This window comes from Alligator sinensis, unplaced genomic scaffold, assembly GCF_000455745.1.
Source record: "Alligator sinensis unplaced genomic scaffold, ASM45574v1 scaffold130_2, whole genome shotgun sequence".
Taxonomy (NCBI): Eukaryota; Metazoa; Chordata; order Crocodylia; family Alligatoridae; genus Alligator; species Alligator sinensis.
The window spans coordinates 3185928-3195417 of record NW_005841913.1 but is presented as its reverse complement, the minus strand read 5'-3'; positions in this window follow the sequence as shown (position 1 = coordinate 3195417).

Below are 9490 nucleotides of genomic sequence, written 5' to 3'. Positions count from 1 at the left end.
TTCCCTACCTGAGTAGTCACCTCTCTCAGAGTGAAAAATGAGAAGATCTAGCACAGGATCCAGTGCACACAGATCTCCTTTAGGAAATTGCTTCAACATGTCCTTATTAACCATGATCTCTGGCGTCAACACCTACACAGTCAAATGGGTCACTAACTGGCAAGAGGGCCGCACCCAGAGAGTGGGGGTGGATGGTCATTTTCAACCTGGAGGATGTGGTCAGTGCGGTCCCCCGGGGGGGTCCTCGGACCCGCACTGGTCAACATCTTAATCAGTGACTTGGACGAGGGGGTAAAGAGCACCCTGTTCAAATTTGCTGACAACACTAAGATGTGGGGGGAAGTGGGCACGTTAGAAGGGAGGAATAGGCTGTAATCAGACCTGGACAGGTTACAGGGGTGGGCGGATGAGAACAGGATAGGTTTCAACACTGACATGTGCAAGGTGCTGCACCTGGGGAGGAAGAACCAGCAGCGTACCTACAGGCTAGGGAACTCCCTTCTCATCAGTGCAGAGACAGAAAAGGATCTTGGAATCATTATTGAGGCCAAAATGAACATGGGCCGACAGTGTGGGGACGCAGTCAGGAAGGCCAACCACACCTTGTCATGCATCCACAGATGCATCTCAAGCAGGTCCAAGGAGGTGATCCTCCCCCTCTATGTGGCACTGGTCAGGCCACAGTTGGAGTACTGCATCCAGTTTTGGGCGCTGCACTTCAGGAGGGATGTGGACAACATGGAGTGGGTCCAGAGGAGGGCCACTCACATGATCAGGGGCCAGCAGGACAGGCCCTACGAGGAGAGGCTAAGGGACCTGAACCTGTTCAGCCTCCACAAGAGAAGGCTGAGGGGGGATCTAGTGGCTTGTTACAAACTAGTCAGGGGGGACCAGCAGGCACTGGGGGAGTCCCTGTTCCCCCAAGCATTAGCAGGAGTGACAAGAAATAACAGTCACAAACTGGCAGAGGGTAGATTCAGACTAGACATCAGGAGGCGCTACTTCACTGTCAGGGTGGCTAGGATCTGGAACCAACTTCCAAGCAGTGGTGCTGGCTCCTACCCTGGGGGTCTTTAAGAGGAGGTTAGATGAACACCTTGCTGGTGTCATTTGACCCCAGTACTGTTTCCTGCCATGGCAGGTGGTCGGACTTGATGATCTGCTTAGGTCCCTTCCAACCCTACCAACTATGAAACTATGAAACTTTGAAGACACCAAGAGTCAGGTCTAAAAAGCAGTTATCATCCCCACTCTCCTCCACAGATGTGAACGTGGGTGACCTACCATCATCATCTCAAGAACCTGGAGAGGTGTCGTCAATGATGTTTCTGTAAAATCCCCCTCATCAAATGGGAAGATTGCTACACAAATTCCAGCATCATTGCTGCAGGCAATGTTACTAGCATTGAATCAGTATGCAGAGCTAAGTATGGACAGGCGAAAGCCCAAGGATGAATTCAGTCTTTGCAGGTTAGTCTAAGCTGCAAAGATTGAACCACTAAACAAATGAACAAACATTCACTTTTGATTTAGAAAATGCAGCCACTTGACTGCAGGGGCTCAAGCCAGAAGCTGGGGGTGCTAAAGCAAGGCTCTCTGGCACATAGCTGGCATGGGCTGTGTGTTCTCCTCCTCTTCCTGCTGCTCCTGAGGTCTCTGGGATTTGAAATCCAGACTCACAGCAGGACTCTGCAGGGTTGCTCATAGAATCTTAGAAAATTAGGGTTCAAAGGGACCTCAGGAGGTCATCTACTCCAACATCCCTGCTTAAAGCAGGACTAGCCCCAACTTGGTCATCTCAGCCAAAGATTTGTCTCGCCAGGTCCTAAAAACCTCCAAGGATGGACATTCCACCACCTCCCTGGGTAACCTGTTCCAGTGTTTTACTACCCTCCTGAGACAATTATTTCTAATATCTAACCAAAACTCCCCTTGCTGCAACTTAAGGTTTTGTCATCTGCCACCACTGAGAACAGTTTAGCTTCATCCTCTTTGGAGCCACCCTTCAGGTAGTTGAAGGCTGCTTTTAAATCTCCTCTCAGTCTTCTCTTCTCTAGATTAAATAAACCCAGTTCCCTCAGCTTCTCCTCGTAAGTAAGGTGACCCGGCCCCTCACCATTTTTGTTGCCCTCCACTGGACTCTCTCCAATTTATCCACATCCGTTCTATAGTGGGGGGGGGGGGGCAAAACTGAACACAGTACTCCAGATGTGGCCTCACCAGTGTAGAATAGAGGGGAAGAATCACTTCCCTGGACTTACTGGCAACACACCTACCAATGCAGCCCAGTATTCTGTTAACCTTCTTGGCAACAGGACACACTGTTGGTTCATATTCAGCTTATTCTTCACTTTAACCCATAGGTCCTTTTCTGCAGAAGTGCTGTCCAGCCAGTCAGCTCCCCGCTTGTACTGGCCCAAAGGAGTGCTCTGTCCTAAGTGCAGGACTTTGCACTTGCCCTTGTTGAACCTCATGAGATTTCTCTTGGCCTGTAAGCATTGTGCTGGTACCGCGGGTGTTATGACCACTCCCTGGAATTTAGTCTTGTGGTTCTTCCTCACTCTCCTGATGTGCCTTGATGAAAAAATAAATGTATTGAGGAAGAACCCAGATCTTGGGATATGGTCTTCCAAATATACCTTGGGTGATTGATCAGAGGTTCTTCAAAGGGCTCTTACCTCCCTTCACCCTGTCCTGACCACACGTGAGACATCCCAGACTTTGCTGTTGCTCTGGGTATTCCTCCACTCTTTCTTCTTTGGACAGGTCTTGTAGTTATGAGCATCACTTCCCCCATCCCTTTCTTGTCCTGTCTCAATTATTCTTAGGGAGCTGGCACCCCTCTGCCCTGTCTCAGATGGGAGCACTTCTATTCACAGCCCCCATGAGCATTAAACATTAGTCCCATCGACTTGGAGAGCTGGCCCTTAGATCCACAGGGTCACAGCCTCCCTGACTATCTAGGACTTTAGGCAGGTGCCTACAGTTTTATTGTTATCCCAATTCCCTTTCCCAGAAATTCTCACCAGGTACCGAGGGTGAAGGAGCTTGTCTGACTCCCCGCAGCTCCTCAATCTGGCTTCCTGTGTCTTCTCTCTCACTGGTGAAGCCCTTCACCAGATCAGCACATTCATTTTTTATTTCTCACCTGCTCTTCACTCACCTGCTCTTCCCGGACATTGCTTCCCTCCCGCAGTCTTCAGTAAGTACCTGTCTTCAGAGTTGCTCAGATTGCCATTTGGGTTGTGCTCCTTGTCACTGCTCTGCCTCCTCCAGTCGGCCCCTGCCCCTGAGGCAATCTGTCTCTTCTCCGTGTTTCCATTTTATCTTCTGGCTCCTACCCCAGGATCCAATCTACCCTGGCTCTACTCCCATGTGCAGCCCTGCCAAAGTCCAGGAAACCCTTAATTGGGAACACCTGGTTTCCCTGTGCTCTGAGTTGTCCCACTTTTTCCACCGTGGTCTGGCTATGGGTAATTTTTTTTTCCCTTTGTTCCTGCTGGCATGTCCCTTTTCCCCACCATAACAGGCACCATACCAGATACCCTGTTACATGGCACAATCCTCCAATTTGTCTAGGTTACTCTAAATCCTAGTCCTATGCACCAGCATATCTACAACTCCATGCAGCTGTGTGTCATCTGGAAACATGCTGAGGGTGCACTTTAAGCCATCTTCCAGGTTGTTGATGAAGACAATGAATAAAACTGGCCCCAGGACTGGCCCCTGGGGTACTCCACTTGATACTGGCTGCCAACTTGATATCAAGCCATTGATTGCTACCCTCTGAGCCCAATGTTCCTGCCAGTTTTCTAGTCACCTTACACTCCCTTCATCCAGTCCATACTTTCTTAGCTTGTCCCTTTTCTCCTCCAAGTGCTTCAAGATTGATTCCTTGAGGATCTTCTCCATGATTTTTCCAGGGACGAAGGTGAGGCTGATGGGTCTGTAGTTCCCTGGATTTTCCTTTTTCCCTTTCTTAAATATGGGCACTATGTTTTCTCTTCTCCAATCATCTGGGACATCTCCTGATCACCATGAGTTTTCAGACATGAAGACCAGGGGCTCAACAATCACATCAGCCAACTCCCTCAGCACCCTCAGGTACATTCCATCTGGCCTTATCAGCTTGTACACGTCCAGCTTTTCCAAATAGTCTCCAACCTGTTCTTTCACCACTGAGGGCTGCTCACCTCCTCCCCAAAGTGTGCTACCTGTTTCAGTAGTCAGGGAGCTGAAATTACCTGTGAAGACTGAGGCAAAAAAGGCATTGATCACTTCCATTTTTTCTGCATCCTCTGTCACAAGGTTGCCTTCCCCATTCAGTAAGGGACCCACACTTTCCCTGATCCTCCTCTTGCTACTAACATACTTGTACCAACATTCTTTGAAGTAAATTTAAACTTGTAATGAAACAAAATCAAAAAGTTTTCAGGTTTTCATGTTCTTGAGAAAAAGTCCATTTCTAGAGAAGAGTACAGTAAAACTTTTTTTTAATCAAAATTTGTGACTATCCCTAAGCACAAATACTTTGACTGACTGAATTGTGATGTTGAAAACTGTACAGTGAAAGTCACCATTAGACACACTTCAATTGCATCCATTGCTGGGTGATTCTGAACCATTTTTGATCTGAGACCTATATAAAACCCAAAAATAGCCTCCACTCAGTTGCATCAGTATCCCCTTTGACAGCACTCCACATTTAGCAGCACAAGCCTTAACTAAGAAGCAACTGTAGCCAGACCGTAATTATTATTTTTGTCTGAGCCAGTGGTGATTTTTGTGCCCTGAATAGACATGCCAGATAGTGTGTGTGTGTGTGTGTGTGTGTGTGTGTGTGTGTGTGTGTGTGTAGGTACTGTGCCAAATCCTAGACCATGGAGGACAGTTGAGATCTGGATAATGTTATCTGACTTCAGAGAGCCATACCGCAGCACAGGGTCCCCAGGGTCTGCCATACTGGTGCCCCCTCTAAATTTGACTTTAAGACTGGTGTCCTATTTGTCAACCCCTCATTATGCTATTGACCTAAGCTACCAAAAAATCACAGGTGAACATAGGAGATCTCATAGGAGGGCAGATCATCATTTGATAAATAAAGATACAATTCAGAATATAATGTACTGAGTCAGTATTGCTACAAAATATTAGTGACATATTGTTCTAGAGAAACATCTGTATTTCATACCAAAACATTGATATATTAGTCTGTGACTAAGCAGAAACAATAGAAAAGCAGATGAGAATTGATAGGGAAGTGATTCACAGGATGGTTGTACACAATACAGTTTTCCTTTAGCCTTCCGTATTTTAAAAAAAAATGTTTTTCTTATACTAAAAAGTATAAAAAACTATTTCAACCTATCTTTTTAAATATTTTTGTTTTTCAAACTTGAGGAAGTCTTTAAGCTTGATCCCTTACCTTTGTCTTCCTGAAAATGGATTCTCTATTTTTAAATAATACTTTTAGCTTTCAGTACCTTTTTATCTATGTGTAGGAGTCTTGTTCTAGTTGGTGACTGATCCTCTGCCATGTCTCTTCACTCTCAACTGTCTCCCTTAATGCTCGCCTGCTATGGTTTGATGTTAAATGAAGAAGGAGATTAAGGGGAGGTAAGATGTTTGCTATGAGTAGTGGGTAGAGTGACTACAGATTGTCTTTAGAGGGCTCTGCCTCCCCTACACCCTATCCGTACCACACCAAGATAAGCATTAACTTGTGACTTGTGTCACGTCTTTTCTTCACACAGATGGAGTATTAAGGCCTAGGTACTATTGGTACACCTTCCTTGCAGTTACCTAATTTACTACTTGTTTGCAATAGATCAAAGGTTTACGCCTGTGATAGGTGTCTATCGTCACATCATCAGATTCCACATGAGCTACATCCATTCACTAATGTCCGCTTTACAACTCAATCAATTCTCTCCTTATATCAGGGTCGTCAACCTCTTCTCATTAAATTTATCCTGTGGTTTTTAGGCCACAAAGTCCATCTGTATTTGGCTTATCGATGTTCCCAACAGTCTGGTAGGTGGCCTGGAATACCAGCTGGGTTAATCTACTTCACCCCAACAAATTTCTTAAATCCCACAAAGGGCTAGTTTCAGGTTCAAGTCCATCGGGCAGAAGCCTGCCTCTCACCAGCCTGTATCTGCGGGCTAAGTTCACTACCCTGAGGCACAGCCTCTCTCCTTTCTAACTCCCCACCTTACTGGTCTGGGAAGTCTGTCCTTTCTTCTATGGCTTTAAGTGTCACCACCCAGGGTTGTTTGCAGGTCTTTGTTATCCTGCTTAATTTCACTCTGGCTCTGGTCTGCTGGTCCGGCTTCTGTCTGCAGAACTGCACCTCTGCATGGTTCACACAAGCTCCTCTCCCTTGTGCTTCCCTCTCTTTGAGGCAATCTTCCTGAAGCCTGCACAGTCTTACCTTCCAGCCCGGCTCCTCATGGGAAATAGGAAACAGCTCTGGGTCCCATGACGTGACTTCTCCATGCATCAAGCACAGAGGTGGTCATATCTTCCTCAGATGTCAGTGTCCCCATTCTTTCTGCCATGCAACAGGTCTTTTGACTCCTGGTAAGTCTCCCAGATTGACCAGGTCTGGCAATGTTCTCCAGATCATAACAGAGCCCAAGATAGGTGCCTTGTTACACTATATCTCAAGGAATTTTAGTTCAATCAGAGGTTGCTGTGCTTTGTTTTGATATAAATCCCCTAATATTTCTTTTACTCCAAACCAGCAGCATCTACTATTTTTACAGTCTATGGTCCTCAGATCTGAACTATAAAATGGAAGTAGCAATAATAAACTCGATTTTGCCATGGGTACAAACCTTTTGTTAATTGAGTTTTTGGCAGCTGATTTTCTGGGCAAACCATGGGGACAGCAACCATTTTCACAAGCTTATTGTGTCGGGGGCCCCACACCTCTGACTGGCTGAGGGGTTTTGGTGCCCCATCTCCCACCACTGATTAGATGAGGGGTCTGTCCATTATATGGGCCCATCACTCAACACCTCATTGGCTGAGAGGGCTGTTCATCATGTGGCCCTGCCCCTTGCCATGACAGGCAGCCCTCTCAGCCAATCAGCAGCCATCTTGCCTTGTCCCCTTCATGCTGGCAGCTTCCCTCCTCCTTCCCCCCCTCCCCACTCCCAGTGGGCTGTGCAGTTGGGCTGCAGTGGACATGAAGACTAGGAAGCCAGCATTTTATTTTTAGTAAGTTTTCTCCCCCTCACAGATTTCTCAAACATCACCCAATTTTGCAGTTTCTGCAAAATCACAATTTGAGTAGGTTCTTACTTATAGTTTCCCAGTAAGACTAAGCAGAAGAAGAAATATTTCTCTTCACATGAAAATAAACAATAAACTTATAAACAAGAAAACTTATTCTGATATGCTGTGGGAATGGTCTAAATCACTACAATTTTTATTGGCTTTACAAAAACACTTGGGTCCCCTTGCTGCAAAGAAATCTTCATATATAGAGATAACACAAGGCATGCCACTTCTACTTGTCCCCAGGGAAACAAGCAGCTGCACTCATCTGGATGTGACTATAGAGATTATTCAGATTCATACAACATTCTCATTAGAATATTTTAGCAAAAGTTGTTCCTTAGAATAGATCTTGAAGGGCTGAAATAAGAAAGGACAGTGCTCTTAATTGCTATGCACATCTCAAAATCTATTGTATCTAGTAAAAGCCAGAGTCCATGGGTACTCCCACAGTATGTGAATTTTTGCTGCTTGCCTTTTCATCTTTAATAAAAATGCCAGAAAGTTCATCTTTGAGTTATGCTGGCATCTATATATCTTTTGTCGAACTGCTAATACCCCTAATTCTGAACTCCCTAGGGGATTATTTTAATATAATGTAAAATTATATCCCATTATACTCAAATTCTTTGTTCACATACTAAACCCAATGCTACTGTGTATCAAAGGCCTGGACTTTCACCACTGAAGTCAGGAGGAGTACGATTAGAGGTCTGGGCCATGCTAACAAAGTGAGCAATGAAAGGTGTATATTTCTTCTCAGTCGTGAAGGCAAATCCAACCCTGACATTTTCTCCAGTTTTGTGTTCCTTGCCCAGCTGTATCCCATTATATCTGGATTGGGGTCAGCTGTTAGCTACCCTGAAAAATTAATCTTATACATGTTTAAAGTGGAGCAGGACCAGAAGTAGTTTTAAACATTTGCAAAAAAGTTCCTCTTTCTACATTTTCACCATCTTAAACTTATTTGAAAGAAATCCTTGCCCCCTTCCTTTTTCAGAATAGTGTATGTGTATTGAAATCTTGATGAAAAGATCAAACATTTCACTGTTTTTGACCAAGTCTAATTTACAGTTAGCTGACTTAATTAATAATAGAAATATTAGTTCTAGAACTGGGGCAAATATCACAAAGGAAATTAATCACAGTGTCAGTGTGCATTCTAGTACCTCCCGTAAGTTAGATACATGTTCTCTCTCTAAAAATGCTTCTCTCTTGGATTTAGGTCTAACAGCCTATCTACAGTCCTGACTCAGCCACCTACGTGCAGCTGGGATATACAGTCTGAAACACCTGCTTAGATTCTGGCATTCTTGTTATTGGTGGTGAGGTGCTGATGCCCATCTTTTGTGCAGTTGTCTTCTGATTGCAATACCCACACATGAAGTGGGAAACATGAGTGCTAGGACCTCCAGTATTTAAAGGTACAATTTCCTATGTTCCACTTCCCTGGATATTGCTATAGGCAACAGGCTATGTAAGAACGTTAGCCTGTCTCCATTGTGATTGGGCTGGTGGGTATAAAGTAATGCAAAATCAAAGAAAATATTCTCCAATAGAATTTCACCTTAAAGTAAATATGATTTTTGTGTCTAGTAAGAGAGAGAACTCAAGGAAAGGTTAACATAGGATGGTACCATTTTTGCCTGTGTAGTTGTGCCTCTAGATTGTTGAAAAGATTCTTGTTTAAAACAATTTTGGGGGAATAGCTAGTACAATTAAAATTTTAAGAACTGAAATGTATCACAATAAATAAGCATTTACTGAAATATATTTTACTGAAGTTTCATCATCATTTTTCAAGGTCCTTCAATAGTCCCTTGCTGTCAAGGATGATTGTCTTCCATGATTGTCTTTTCTGTGTGTTTGCAGAAGTCTGATGAGGCCTATCCAGGATTGACAGTCTCTACTGCAGTTTGGACATGTGTTTCCATGTGGTGTGGTTGGCGTTGGATTTTTGATTTGGTCCAAGATAGGCTGTCTCTGCCACTCCCGCTTTTCCATCTCCTCTTATCATGTGGTTTCAAAGAACTTGAGATCCCTGCAGCAGACTCTTCCTCCACTTGGGGGCAGAGCTGGGTGACTCTCCCATTAGTTGACATTGATGTTGTATTTTTGAAGTTGGCCTTCAGGATTCATAGATTCACAGGTGCTAGGGTCGGAAGGGACCTCAATAGATCGTCGAGTCCAACCCCCTGCATATGCA